Raw genomic sequence first — 16,243 nt, forward strand, 5'->3', positions numbered from 1 at the left:
TTTAACCTTTTCAAAACGTTTGGTTTATTTCCTTTAAATAAACCGGATACTTTTGCAAATAAAAGCCGTTTAGTAGTTTGAAAATTGTAACAACTCTTTATTTCTTAAAAATGTACAATAGCCACTCAATGTTTTTTATACATGTTTATAAATTCTCAGAAATGCAGACACAATTTATAATGTACACGAATTTACTTGAAAAACACAACACACTTTAAGGCACTTAGTTGATGTTTATTCGAAAAGCGTCTCTGATAAACTGACTAACGACTGCAACCTCTGCCACTATTTATAACACTGCCATCTGCACTCTTGATTGCTCTTTAACTGTCAAAGTTCGAATATTCTAGATCATACGCCATCTGTGGTGTACTTTCTACAATGTTCTTTAACTGAATATTCGAATTCAAACAGCGTTGCGAACTTACGATCAATGGTCAACTGAAAGCTTTTATTTAATAATGCCCACAGATATGTTACAGCCTGCCATTACAGCACTGTTATTTGAAAACATTATAAATCAGCCCTTAAAATCGTTATATTTGAATTCAAGCACAATTTCGTAGCAATATGAACAAAACCCCGAACACATTACCACGAAAGAACTCGAGTTTTAATGCCCCTAAGAATTTATTTAATGACTCTAGGAAAGTTCAAAGTTTTGCGACAAAAACTAACCCTAGTTCCACAGTTTGTCGTTGTTTCCTTTGTCAAGGCTCACACCCCCTTAGACTTTGTCCAAACTTCTTGAGTCAGACTGTCGTGTCGTTAGGTGTTGTTCAAATTGTTTGGCGACTTCTCACGATTTTAAGAATTGTAGAAGTACTCATGTTTGTTCTTTGTGTAGACAGAAGCATCACTCTTTGCTTCATAGAGATCAAAGAACGCAAGGTCAAAATTCTCAAGTTTCAACCCAATTTCATGTAGCTTCAGGTACTAATGTACCATTACAACCCCCTTATAATGTTAACCCGATTCCAGCAAGCACCCAAAATCAACCCTCTCTTAATTTTACCCCTTCAACTTCTGCAGCGGCTCAAAACGTTCATACGTATGCCGCACATTTGAGCCCTAACCCCCATTCCACAGTCCTGTTGGGCTCGGCTATTTGTATAGTCCATGTGAACGATCTCAGATGTGCGGCTCAAGCGCTAGTTGACCCTGGTTCGCAAGGCACCTTTATCTCTAGGAGATTACAAAGGAAGCTTTCTGTACCAACATTTTCAGTACCATCGACAAATGTCATTGGTATGATGGATTGCTTGGCTGGAAATTCCTCTACTATGTGCGTTCTTTCTGTCGGATCCCCGAGTTTCAAACTAAAAATTTGCGCATATGTAGTTGAGAAAATTACCGGTCGGTTGCCCTCGTGTACCCTTACAGATATCGTAAACTCTAGTTTTTCTGATATTACCATGACCGACGTCATGTGTACCCATATGGATATCCTATTTGCAGGAAATGTTTATCCAAAAATTTTAACCTCGGATGTTAGAAAGCATCCAAATGGCAACCTGATCGCCCAAAGAACAGTTTTCGGTTGGATACTAACTGGTGAGGTATTTCAATCGGAACCCATGTACACCCTTGCAACGTTTTGCAACCAAGTTGAGTTGAACGCCCAACTTGCTCGTTTTTGGGAACTTGAAGAAGTTCCACAAGCGACACGATGGTCCGAAAGCGAAGAAATTTGTGAGGAGCTTTACGGGACTACTACTTATAGAAACCCCGATGGTCGCTATGTAGTTTCACTCCCTTTTCGTCGAGAATTTTATAATGAAGTGACATTAGGCGATTCTCGACATAGTGCTTTGTCCCAGTTCATTAGAAATGAAACTCGACTTTTAAAGAACCCCGAATTGAAATCACAGTATGACACTGTGATTAGCGAGTATTTTGAAATGGGACATATCAAAGCAGTTAATCCCTCTGATTCAAAAGCGACTAGTTATTATTTACCGCATCATGCAGTATTTAAACCCGACAGTTTGACCACCAAACTCCGTGTGGTATTTAACGCTTCAAACCCATCCTCTAATGGCGTAAGCCTTAATAATATATTATACCCCGGTCCTGTTTTACAGGCAGACCTTACGGTCTTAATCCTCCAATGGCGACTCTTTCGTTACGTTTTTAACGCTGACATTGAGAAAATGTATCGCCAAATTTTAATTCATCCCGAACAAACACAATTTCAGCGGATCTTTTACCGCAATAATCCCGAAGCTGATATAAAGGACTATGAGCTAAATACAGTCACATTCAGAGTGAATTGTGCACCGTATTTACAATTGGCCAACGATTGTGAACCCCAAAGTCCGTTAGCATCTCAAATTTTGAAAACCCAAATGTATGTCGATGACGTACTTGCTGGCTCTCATGAGCTAGAAGACGCTTTTGAGAGACGTATTGAACTCACCCATGTTCTCGAATCGGCCGGTTTCGTTTTACGAAAATGGACTGCCAATCATATACGTCTCTTAGAAGATTTACCCCGTGAGAATCTGCTTGATGCAGACTTCTTAAAATTTGCAGATGCTAGCACAACAAAAACCCTGGGCTTGCGATGGAATGCTGATACTGACAGTTTCTACTTCCGACTCATATCGCAGCCACGCCTGGATATTGTGACAAAACGTGCTGTCTTGTCAGAAATAGCTAAGCTATTTGACCCCGCCGGTTGGCTCTCTCCAAAAATTATTGTTGCAAAAATTATAATGCAACAAATATGGAAAGACACGACAGATTGGGATGAAAGTTTAAAAACCTTAACCCTAGTGCAATGGCGCTAATTTTTAAATGATTACCTGAATATTGAGAAAATTAACATTCCAAGATGGGTTAATTTTCACCCGAGTCATGAAATTGAACTTCATGCATTTTCTGATGCTTCAGAAAAGGCTTATGGCTGCGCTCTTTACGTTCGAAGTATTTCGTCTAATGAAATCACTTCACATTTACTCTCTGCAAAGACGAAGGTAGCTCCTGTTAAGTCCTGTATGGCAAACATGGTAGAATCTTTGTGCAGTCAATTAAATCTAGACAAGAGAAAGATTTATATGTGGACTGATTCTACTATAGTTTTATCTTGGCTCAAAAAACCCCCGTGTCATTGGCCAACCTTTGTCAAGAACAGAGTTTCACTCATAGTAAAGAAAGTAGGTAACGAGTCGTGGAACTCATGCTCGAGATTTAGTAGATAACCCCTTATGGTGGTATGGTCCCTCGTGGTTACGACAACCGCGAGAATACTGGCCAAAAAATATCGTTACCGAACATCTACATTTAGAAGTTCAATATTTTTCTGTTCAGACTGAACAAAAATTTGACATACTGGAACGTTTTTCAGATTTACCCCGTGCAATGCGAATTATTTCGTATTGGTTCAGGTGTTTACAGTATTTGAAAACCCGAAAATGCCTGTACAACACTTTAGATTTAACCCAATCAGAAATGAGATTTACTCGTGATCGATTAGTTCTAGTATGTCAAAAGAATTATATACCCGAATATTCTTTACTCTCAAAAGGTAAACCCATATCTTCCAAGAGTAATTTACTCACTTTGAACCCGTTTATTGACTCGAATGGTTTTGTCAGAATCAATGGTCGATTAGTTCAATCACCTGGCTTAACATACGATGAGCGTTACCCTAAAATTCTGTCTTATGCAGCCCGTTTTACTCGTTTGTTTGTTGAACATATTCACAAGTGCTCTGCCCATGGTGGCCATTCATTAATGCTCAGATTAGTTTGAAATGAGTTTTGGGTCCCGAAACTAAAGAATCTAATTCGTAGTTATTTTCAATTGTAAGGAATGTACTATTTATCGAAAGAAAACCGGTCAGCAGATTATGGCTGCTTACCCCCTGAACGTGTGTCTCTTTCGAGACCGTTTATCCATACTGGTTTAGATTTCGCAGGTCCGTTCGACATAAAATCCTACATTGGTAGAGGTTGCCGAATAACAAAAGGTTATGTTCTCGTGTTTGTTTGTTTCGCCACAAAGGCGATTCATTTAGAAGCAACCGGTGATATGTCGACCTAAACATTTCTTGCAGCTTTTGCTCGATTTTTCTCACGTCGAGGTTGTCCTGCTCATGTTTACTCGGACAACGGAACTGCATTTGTCGGTGCTGCTAATTTACTGGAAATTGACCGAAAGCAGTTTTTACTCCAATTGAGACAAAAAGTACTTGTACGAAATAGTTCTCAGCCAGTTGAATGGCATTTTATACCCCCTGTGTAAAAACTCATTTTCGAAAAATTGCTGGAATGCAAAAATTTACATTTGAGGAGTTTACAACTATGTTAAGCCGTATTGAAGCTTGCCTAAACTCAAGACCATTAACTGCTATGAGCTATGATCCCCTTGATTTAGTCCCATTAACCCCTGGACATTTTTTGATTGGATCGGCTCTTTTGGCACCCCCTGAACCCAATCATTCCGATCTTTCTTTGAGTATTGCTAATAGATGGCAGAAACTCAAAGTGCTCCATCATCAGTTTGCTCTGCGATGGAAAGAGGAATACCTCAAAGAACTCCATCGGCGAACTATGTGGAAATATCCAAAAAGGGACTTGAAAGTAGGAGATTTAGTTGTGATCCGTCAAGATAATTTACCCCCGAATGAATGGCGCTTAGGTAGGATAGAGAAGACTCATTTAGGGCAAGATAGTAAGGTGCGCTCTGCGGACGTGAGAACAGTTTCGGGCATTTTTACCTGGCCCATTGTGAAGCTTGTTCTCTTGCCAAAGTCAGAAGCTGATTAATTTGTATTTTTTCTTCTCTCTCTCCCATTTTTATTTAACTCATATAGCTAGATGTCAACAGTGAATCGCAGCCTCGAAATCAACAGCAACAACCCTAACAGTATCTGCAACAACAACTCCCGCAATATCAGAAGCAGCAACAACACCCACTGACATATCAGCAGCAACAGCAACCCCATCCATATAACCCGCAACAACAAACCCCGGCCACAATTCTTATTTTACCCCGCAGAATCCTCAGCCTTCCTTGTTGCAGTATAGCAAGGGGACGGGATGTTTATGCACACAGTGTATATGGCCAGTTACTGTTCACTGGCCATTCTATGTTTATTATTTTACTCTCATTTTTTGTAATTGTAATAAGATCACTTACTCTTGTAAACCCCGAGTGTACGGTACGTACCAAAAGAAAGAAAAACCCCGAATCATATAATTAATAAAACCCCATTTTAAAAACCCGAATTTCTAATTGTATTTTTAAAAAACCCCGATTTTTCGAGAAATATTTGAAGGAAACAGGTATCGATTTTTTTTTTTGAGAACTTAGGATTTTTTCATTTATAATAAATTTTGTCGGAAAATCGGGTTTAATACGAATGTATGTCACAGTTAATATAATATATTAACATGTGAGCGACAAACCGCAATTAAATCGCCTAGTTTCATCTTTTCGTAAGTCTGGTGTTCTAATAATTAGTGGCATTATCGCGACGGATTAGATAAACTTGCATAAAGGGAATTCTTTAGTAAGTCTATGACTGTGATTCACTTTCATAAGCGACGTAAGGTTTCTCTGACCGACAGATCTCTATTGTTGATACGGATAACATAATGCTAATACTTAAATGGTTTTTGTAGACTTTAATATTCATCCTTCCTTTTCACTACCAATACCTCCTTTAACATCAAAACATCGTCATAATTGCAGAAAGAAAAACACAAACGGATAAGTATTTTTTTTACATTTCGTTCTGTTGTTTTTATTATAAATTTGTTTTACATCACAGTTAAATTTTTTTATTTTACATTCTTGATTTCATTTATATAGAATAGTTTAAATTCAAGTTGTAGAAAAATTTGCCAATTCTCTCAATTTTTTTTTTGTTTTTGACTTATATTTTTATTTTTTAGTAGTTTTGCTATTAATTTAGTAGAAAATTTGGATTTATAAATTTTAAGAATTTTGAAGTTTATATGTAGGAGACTAGATCAAAAAGTTTTGAAACATTGGAATAATAGTTTAAAATGTTTATACTTTTGATTTAGTGCCCAGAAATTTGATATTTTGTATTAAGAACATTTGATTTCATTAATATTTTATTACAGTATTTTTATTTTTTTATACATGGTCACACGTGAGTCTAATTTTTGATAATTTTTATATATATTAGCTTTAAAGATATCGGGTAGGCGACGCAAAATAAATTTCTTTGAATATTGAAAGAAAGTAATGAACTCGAATATCCTAGTAGAGACTTAATATATGACTATTAGGTAACTATTTTAGTTTATTAGAGTATCATCGGTTTACGTGGCGTATAAAACAAGAAATTGAATATCATCGTATTGCTCGTCTTAGAAAAAGTAGGTTTATCGACTGATTGTTATAAGCTAGCGAACATTAGTATATACATGGCTCCACCGATTAACACGACTACTGCGAAAGCAACAACAACGGTCGTCACTACTACTACGACGTCAAGTATGCCCCAAACTACAGTACCAGCTACGCCTGTGGTTAGAACTACTGCTACAGATTTCCTAGGATTCGATGACACTCTACCAAGTTGCAGTGAGGTTTCAGAAAACACTACTATAAATTCACCAGAATTCAACAGTTGTACAATGGCCCACCTATAAACCAAGATCCACGTGAACATGCGCTGCGTTACAAGGTCTCAAGCATATAGAACTAATGCGGTCGTTAGAGGAAAAATTAAAAAGTATAGTTCCAAGTCTCATTTTGGAAACATTTAACAGCATGAATCTACAAAACCAAAATAATTATCCACAATCGCAAGCCAACTTTACCAGCCAGCGACCAACAGTCTCTTAACATTCTACACATTTTAATGTGCCACCACCTGCAGTAAATCAACGAAACATAGCTTCAGCTGATCATAGAGTTCGTATGAATTTTCCACACAAGGCGTCAGGTAGAATCCCAGAGCAACAAGTTCCTACGTATAGCAATAATATAGCTCCTGCGCGAAATCTTCCGCCTAGCAATTCCAATATTCCAACCCCTTACGTGAATCCACGCTTACATTCTCAAAGTACTCAGTTTATGAACCAAACTCGACCACCAATGGCTAGCGACCAATGGAATCAGCATTCTTTTCAGACAAACAGTTTTCAAAATAGATTTCCCAACCATGCCTTCGACTTCTCTAAAGGAATTGAAAAGTGGGGTTTAGAATTTGACGGCACGACAAGAACACCTAGCGTAGAAGACTTTGTATTTAGAGTTGAAACATTACAGTCCTTTTTTAGAGTTTCATGGACGGACGTACTAAGAAACATGCATCACTTTCTGAAAACAACTGCTCACGACTGGTTGGGGGATTTTAGAAGAATGAACCCTAACATAAATGATTGGACGATTTTCAAGAAAGCCCTAGTGTCATATTTTCACCGATTTGAGAGTGATTTCGATATACAACGAACAATTTTAGACAGACGACAACTAGAAAATGAAACCTTTGACGAATTCTATAATGCAGTCGTACATCTGAGAAACCAACAAACTTATCCTATTAAGGAACAGGACTTAGTGGAAATAATGAAAGGAAATCTCAAACAATCTATGATACAACTATTATTTGCTGTTAGACCAGTAGGATTAGATCAATTTAAGACATGTTACGGGACCTTAACTGCACTTGTATGATATCTCCGACTAGCTCTTATGATTTCAGAGACATTTACGGGTCTGGTTCTCAACCCTCATCCAAGCCTAGGGACCTGTACCAATTTTATAAATACAAAAAAACTGTCTCTAATCTTAAATGAACACCTCATACTAGGGAAAAGAGATGAATCTCCCAATCGCCCGAATCCCTACCATGGTCATTTATGTATCCCATAAGTCTGCAAATGACCCCTTTCATTGCATACACACACACATTTACCTACCTTATGGTCCTCTACCCCTTAAGAAGAAAGTTACTCAGACATAATGGCCCATAATCATAGTCAAACACTAAAGTCGGTTCTTTTTAGAAACAACTTTAAAATAAAAACCTGCTTTTAATTATTTTGCAACTATAGTCAGAATTAAAGTATGTTTTAAATTGAACCGACTTTAACTGGGTGCCACCGCAAATGTAGAAAATTTTTTCATACAATATACAACAAAATACAGACAAGTGGCAACGCTGAACAGCTGACATACAAAATTAAAAAAAAAAACTAAAACGGTAAACAATAAAAGTAACTGGGACAACTAAAGAAAAAAAGTTGTTTGTTGTGGAAAAATAAAATATATAAGATGAATATCATAATTAGAATATTTTGGTACTAATTTTATTGATAACTGTTCAATAATTGCAAAATCTCTACCAATATCTTGTAACTTAAACATTTTTTACTTTCTGCGGAACTTTTTTACTTGGTGAAGAACAGCTGATGCTGTTGTTAAACGAGTTAATAACAGCTTCAGCTAGTTTTATATTTAAAGTCGACTTCAACGTCAGAAGCATACTTTAACTTGTCTATGATAGACCTAAAGTCCACTCTAGAGTAAAGTCGAGTTTAATTCTCTTAAAGTATTCTTTATTTCTGACTATGATTATGGGCCAATGATTTTTAATTCTTATCATAATTTACATTTTTTATTGACTTAATTCGCATATTAAAGACACTAAAACTATACAAAATTCATGATTATCTAGACTTATTTTTACAAAGAAAACTTATAATTAACAATAAAACAAACTTCCCTTGACAAAACAAATCTGTTATAATTACTATTATATTACTAATAATCATTTACGCATTTATTCACACTCCCTAGATAATTAGATCTTCACTTCACTGCGTGATAATTGCCTATTCATTTATCTGCCTCTAAGGTATCATTAAATGTCTGCAACTATATTCTTTCGCAACTAAAAGCTTTCCAATATATAAGGAGGTTTGAAATATACTATTTTACTAATTATTTGATTCTATATTTCACACATTTATTCTCTCAACCAAGCAAACAAATATTTTCTTACACTAACTTATAAATATACTAGTAATTAAATTTTAATAATACATTAATAACATGAATACACAAAATTTATTTAATTATTTATATTTATAAAACAAAATGTTCTTATATTTGTAGATTTGTGATTTTTCCTCTACGACTTCTTCTTGGCTGGCTTACAAAACAATTTCTTCACTGGGACTATGTTGGATTTGACGACATCTCAAGGTCGAACTGTTCAGCACTTGCAACAAGTTTTAAATCGAATGACGAGCACGCTCAATTTTACTTGCGACAAAAATCAATTTTATTTTCAATTAAAATTTTTGATTTGAATTTTATACTTTAAGTTCTTATTATTCGTATTATATTGTTTATATTATTAAGACTTTATTTTTATTTATTTTTCTTGTTCATAAATTTTAACTTTTACACTTTTGATTTTGCTAGTTGCTTGTGGTTGTTTTAGTTGCCTTTCTTTAAGAATTTTCAATATGTATGTTCATATATTTAGTCTTTTTATACACCATAATTCATCAGTTATAATTCACTTAATATGTTATTAATAAATATTTTTAATGTTAATATTGCAACTTATTCTCTTTATTTAACCATTTTCTTCATAGGTCTAATTTTATTAATTTTGTAAAAAGTTATTAATAAGCAAGTTTTAACATTTTTGTTTCAAAAAAATTCTTCTGCGCAGCCGTCGCGGTTTCAACTCAAAAGCCTCTCGTTACCTCTTTTCTTTCACCTTTTATAATCTCGTTTTCTTTCCAAATTCTAGATTTATTCCAAGTACCTAATGTATGTATACTGAGATTGCCCCTTAAATTTCTTTACTCCGTCCACCATCTTTATTAAATTCCCTCCCAAATTATACATAATATTCCATTATGGCTCCTACCCAGTCCTATCCCATTCCTCCATATTGTCCTGTATTATAATTTAACAGGAGCTCATAAAAATTAAATAGTAATTTTGATCCATTCAAAAACACAAATAAAACCGTAAAATTTGAATATTACTATACAGTACCAACAACAAACGTCCCTGTATTTTACGCAACTTCATTGCGTTGCCAACCCTACTACTACTTCATTCATTAAACGTACCACATACATTGAATCGAACAGCTGAAAAATTGTAAACAAAACAATCATACACATGTAGGTAAGTGCAACAAGCAAGTTTTAATTTGTTTTAATTATTATTTATTTTTTTATTTACTTTCTTTTCAGGATATCTTCATGGAACTTATGGACAATCTGGTAAAGGTAATGTATCGTTCCTCACTATTTTAATATCATATTAACATATTTCTTTTTTCAGATAAAAAAATTGACCATCGCAAAAAATTCGGTCATGCTCAGCCGCCAACATAATAAATTGGCCGTAACATGGTTCCACTGCGGAAGGCCTCCCGCATGCACAAGGTGGACCATATAGTAATAAATAAAATAACACTCTAATACAAACAAAACTAACATACTAACAACTAACTATAAAAAAATATAATTTGAACTGGGACTTGGGCTGGAGAGTGGTTCCTCCAAGTGGTAAAAGGCCCCTCACCAATTAATATATGAGGGACTCGAGGCAATAGGTGTTTTAGTCCTCCTCCCGGCGGTTCACCTAAGGGGACGCTACGCAAAATTTTTACTGACCTCGACTTAGAAAAAATTCGTAGAACACCGCAACAAAACACCAGGTATGGCACGTAGGAGACATAATTGGTGTGCGTGGGCTTTACTTATGGACCATTCCACACGTGGGGAACTCCCACACCCTGAGTCATAAGCCGGGCATTATTGTTACAATATGTAAAGTTAAAAAAAAATTATTTCTTTTCTTATACATTTGTATGTAATGATTAATACAATAATTTTTTTCTTTTCAGATTACAATTTGGGGATGTTAATAAAGGAATCAAATTATAATAGGACTAGATATTGCACAGGAAACGGGTAAGTGTTATTGCCATGTTTTATTATATATTAATATAAAGAGAATCGTAGAAAAATCAGGTACTTTAAATAATATTAGGACGGCACAAACAAATATCTTAAACTAGCTAGCGTATAAATCTTTTTAATAATTAAGTTTGTGTTTCTTATCCTAATATTGCACATTGTTCCGATTTTATCACATATTCAACGTTTATATTGCACTTTTTTACATTTTTATATCTTTGGCATGAAAAACACCTATAGTCTTTCCCTGTAAGTCCTCTAGTTCATACATATTATTACCAATAGGTCTCAGTATACGACATTTTAAAAATTTTCTACAGAACATTGCATTTCTATTCTTTTCAGAATTGCTTAGTATCATGTTCCTTCGATAGACTTCCTGACCAGGTACAAATTTTATGTTTCTAGCTCGTTTATTGTAACGTTCTGCTGAACGAGTATAAGCTTCATGCATATTATGTCGTATTTTCTCTCTGATTAAGAAAAGTTTATCGTTATTAGGTAGGCTATCAATTTCATGTTCAGATATTGAAAGCAGTTTTCTTGCTAGTTTATAATCTGTTCCACTAGTGAACATATGGTATCCAAACAAAGCAAAGAATGGCGTGACACCAGTTGCCGAATGTACAGAATTTCTTAAGGCGCATTCTATTTCCGAAATATAAAGGTCCCAATTACGGTGATCATCCTCCAAATAGGCTCTTATCGCTGCGAGAACTGACTGGTTAACTCGTTCTGATGCGTTAGCCTGTGGAGAATACACAGCGGTTCTCATATGTTTTATTTTATATATTTCAATCATATTTGAAAAAGTCTTGAAGACAAATTGTGAACCGTTGTCACTATGAATTATTTCAGGGACACCAAATTTATGAAAGATTTCATGAATTAAAAATTGGACAACATTATTTGTAGTCGCTTCGCGCATTGCTTTTAAAAAAGTGAATTTTGAAAAGTGATCTACCACTATAAATATGTAGCTATTTCCACTTTTAGACCTTGGGTATTTACCTAAGAAATCAATGTATAATTTTTGGAATGGTCTTTCGGTAACTACTTCCTGGCCTATACTTGGCATTAAATTTTGATTCGCTGGTTTTGTTTCCTTACATACTTTACAGTTCCTAATATATTCCCTTATCTGTATCGTCATTCGTGGCCAATAATATAATCTTTTTAACTTTTCAATGGTCTTTGTAATTCCACAGTGGGCCGAGATATTATCTCAATGTGCCTTTTCAATCAATCTTTTCGTTAAATTTGATGGTACCCATAATTTCCACTTAATATTTTCCTCTGCATCCTGTTCAAAGCATAATTTCTTAAAAATCAAGCCATCTTGGACTTTCAAATCAGGTAATTCAGTTTGATTTTCGGTAATTTGTTTCTTCAACTCAGAGTATTCGTTGTTATCAAACTCTCCTGTTTCATTATCCAGTAATTGCTCCAACTCTAACTCATTGACTGTATTATCTGATGGGCACCGGGACAACATGTCTGCGACAACATTTTCCGAACCTTTTCGGTGTTCGATATTGAAATTATAGGCCTGCAATTGCAGAGACCAACGAGCAAGTCTCCCAGTAAGATCTTTCAAATTCATCAGCCACTTCAGACTGGCGTGGTCAGTAATTACAGTAAATGGCTTTAATTCAACGTAGGGCCTAAACTTTTTCACTGCCATTACTGCTGCCAAACACTCTTTTTCCGTAACACTATAGTTTTTCTGACATGAATTTAACTTTTGCGAATATTGAAATAAAACTGCGCCAATCCCATAATCTGAGCGTCGCATTGTATATAGAAATGTTTCGAAAAATCAGCATGTTTTAGCACAGGTGGAGAAGTTAGAGCCTTTTTAAGTTGCTCAAATGCATGAATAGCCTCGGGTGTTATTATACATTTTTTTGATTTTTTTAAGGTATCTGTAAGCGGGGCAGATATTGTTGCCTATACCATCCGGCAGTTCCTAGAAAACTGCGAACTTCTCGCGTAGTTTTAGGTAGTTTTATGTTTTTAATGGCCTCAATTTTGTCAGGATCGGTTTTTAAAACACCACTTCCTATAATAAATCCTAAATACTTCAACTCTTGGAAGCAAAATTGGGATTTCTTAAGACCTATGGTCAAATTTGCTTGTTTCAAGCATTCCGCAACTTCACGTAATAACCTCATGTGCTCATCAAACTCACTTGATATTACTAGGAGGTCATCCAAATAAACAAACACATTAGTTTTTAACCTATTCGGAACCACTCTATCCATTAACCTACATAAACGTTGAGCGGCGTTGCAAAGGCGAAAGGCATAACACGGAATTGATATAGAGGCCTGACAGCTACAGTAAATGCAATATAAGGTTTGCTCTATTCATCGAGTTCTATCTGCCAGAAGGCATATTTCAAATCCACACTGCTTATGTAGTGTGTTTCATCTATCCGGCTGAGGATTCCATTTATGTTTTTGAGTGGATAGGCATCTTTTATGGTCAAAGCATTAAATTTTCGGCCATCTAAGCAAAAACGATTCTTCCCTGGTTTTCTAACTACTGTTGTGCGATTGCTCCATGGACTTTCACTTTCCTCAATTACTCCTAGTTTCAGCATATTATCTATTTCATGATAGGTTATTTCTTGAACTGCAGGCGAAATAGGGTAATATTTATCCTTAACCGGGACCGCTCCTTCAACTTATTTTATAGTGTGTTTCTGTTTTGGTACACCCTAATACCTTTTCCTCAAACGTATCAAACATTTTTATTACTTCTTCTAACTGTTTTTGTTGATTTTCTTCTAACGCATGTGGTTTTAATCTATGTTATTTTCCCTTATAATTAAAATCTTGTTGAATTTTCTCTATATTTACTTCTGCCAGTTCCATAACTTGTGGAGATAATTCAAATAGTTTAAAAAATCTACTCCCAAATACAGATCTTGTTCTAAATCTGGGCATAAATATAAAAGCAATTCATGTTCTTGCCCTTTAAATTTTACTATTGTGTTTATTTTGCCTAAAATCCTATACTGTTCACCGCCAGCGGTTTTTATTGAGGTCCACATTGGAATAATATTAATATTTGCATCCTGAACAAATTCGCTACAGTTCTTTCCCAGTATACTCACTGTTGCACCTGTTTTTCAGCTTCTATAAAAATTCTAGGATCATCCTTATTCTCATGGGCTCTATTAATAGATTCAATAATAAATCTTCTTCTTTTTCGACGTTCTGAAAATTGTAACTTTATCATAATTTTGTTTTCTTATTTCTATTGGCAAATAATGTCTTAATTGTGGATTATATTCATTAATATTATTAACTTTTGAAACAATATTTCTAATATTGAGCTTATCACTTCCGGTTTTACTATTTTGATCTAATTTCTCGGGTCTTGTGAGTGACCGTCATTCCCATGCCTCTCCTGTGGTTTCCCTGGTTTCAATCGGTACATTTTGGAGTGATAACATTTGGCCTCCCACATCGGTAGCAAAACAATTTTCGCTCTAATGATTCGCACTCTCTGAAACCATGACCAACTGATTGACAGTTCCAACAAATGATCGCTTGTCTTTGTTGATTTTCTCTTATAGCAGCTATTTCTTCTAAAGATTGAATATTATGAATTTCTGGGTTTTCTGCATTTTCAAAATATACCTCATTTACTGCCCTAATAGGTCTTTGCATTCTAGGGTTCCTACGCGGGAAAAATTTCCCGGGAATATTTATGTGTTAATTTTCGGGAAATGTTTGTCGGGAATTTTCGGGAATTTCTTCATAAGTTTTCTTCTAAAAGTTACTATATTCAGATACGTTTTAATGGCCAAATTTTTTGATAATTGAATTATTCTATTATATCCATAGATTTTTTCGGTTCTAACAACAGATAGTCAGTTGGCAAAGAAGTATTACTTTTGAAATAACGGAATTTTTTCATTCAATTCAAGCCACAGCAGAAAAATTTGGTTATTAAGAATGAATAAAATTTAAAATTGATGCTCATAAACGAATTATTAAGATGCCTGACATTACATCTTTTAGGGATATTCAATGATTATTATTCATATTTAGAGAAACTAATAACAATAGTGGTTAAAATTTGTTTATCTACAATCAGGTTTGAAAAATGTCTCTAACTACGCATGTTTTGTAGATTTAACATGGTCGAAATTCTTAAGTTTTTTAATTAAACAATAAATTTATTGATTTCATACTGACTAAAACTATGACTGTGGCAATACCGATCAAATGTCACTATTAAATCAGAAACCCTTATAGAGGCTGGACCTACATTTGGTTGTTATTTATACTTCTTTTAAAACCCTGGTAAAATTATAGGTCAAATTATTCGAAAAAATTTTCTGGTAAAAAATACCCGGGAATTCCCGGGAATGAAACGATTTTTTAATTTCCTCCCGGGAAAGAAAAAAGTCCGGGAAATTAGGAACCCTATTGCATTCCCATCGGATTTCTTATTTCCTTTCTAGGAAAGTTTCGCTCGGCTTCGAGGCATTCCATTCGAAGCTGCTCTACTGATGATACTGAAATATACTATCCTCTTTTATATTTCTTTTCATTATTTTAATCATGTCGAACTCTGGGATGGGCTGCACTAGCTTGGAACGTAATTTGTTCATGATGTAAAAGAATTATCGATTGTCTCATTGTTTCCTCTCTACTAAATCGCGCATAATTTCAAATTTCGAAGTATTGGTTCTATATTGGTTCAGTAGTTCGCATCGAAGTGTTGGCCACTTCATTCCACCATGCGTACGGATAATTAGCCAATACCAGTCCTTTGCGGGGCCAGTTACCAGCATATGAAAATATCTAAGGATTTCATCCCAAAGTACATCATAATGGGACAGTAAATGTTCCAGTCGGAATATGAAATCCTCTACACTCAGGTGAGCATTGTTACCGTCAAATATCAAACCCCATTTATCAACACTTATTACTATTTTCTCAACAGGACGAGTATTATGAAAACCATTTGCTTAATTTTGAGCTATTACCGGCGTATCAACGCTTCGAATTATGGTCGTAGCAGAACTAACAGCAACTGGTTCTGTTGGAAATTGTGATCCAGCGTTTAATCTGTTATTTGGTAAGATATTGCTACTTTCAAAAATTAATGGACGTCTTGAATTTTGGTTGTACCAATTTGTATCCTGTGGTCTTGTAGGTGCATGAAAAGCAAAACGATTACTTCCATTGCCCCTATTCCCATTCACCTCGCCACCAACATTCGATTGAGGTTTTACTTTTGCTAAATCTCTTACAGCTGTGGTTAATTCCCCCACCACTTTT

Source organism: Calliphora vicina, chromosome 4, assembly GCF_958450345.1.
Source record: "Calliphora vicina chromosome 4, idCalVici1.1, whole genome shotgun sequence".
In the NCBI taxonomy this organism is placed as follows: domain Eukaryota; kingdom Metazoa; phylum Arthropoda; class Insecta; order Diptera; family Calliphoridae; genus Calliphora; species Calliphora vicina.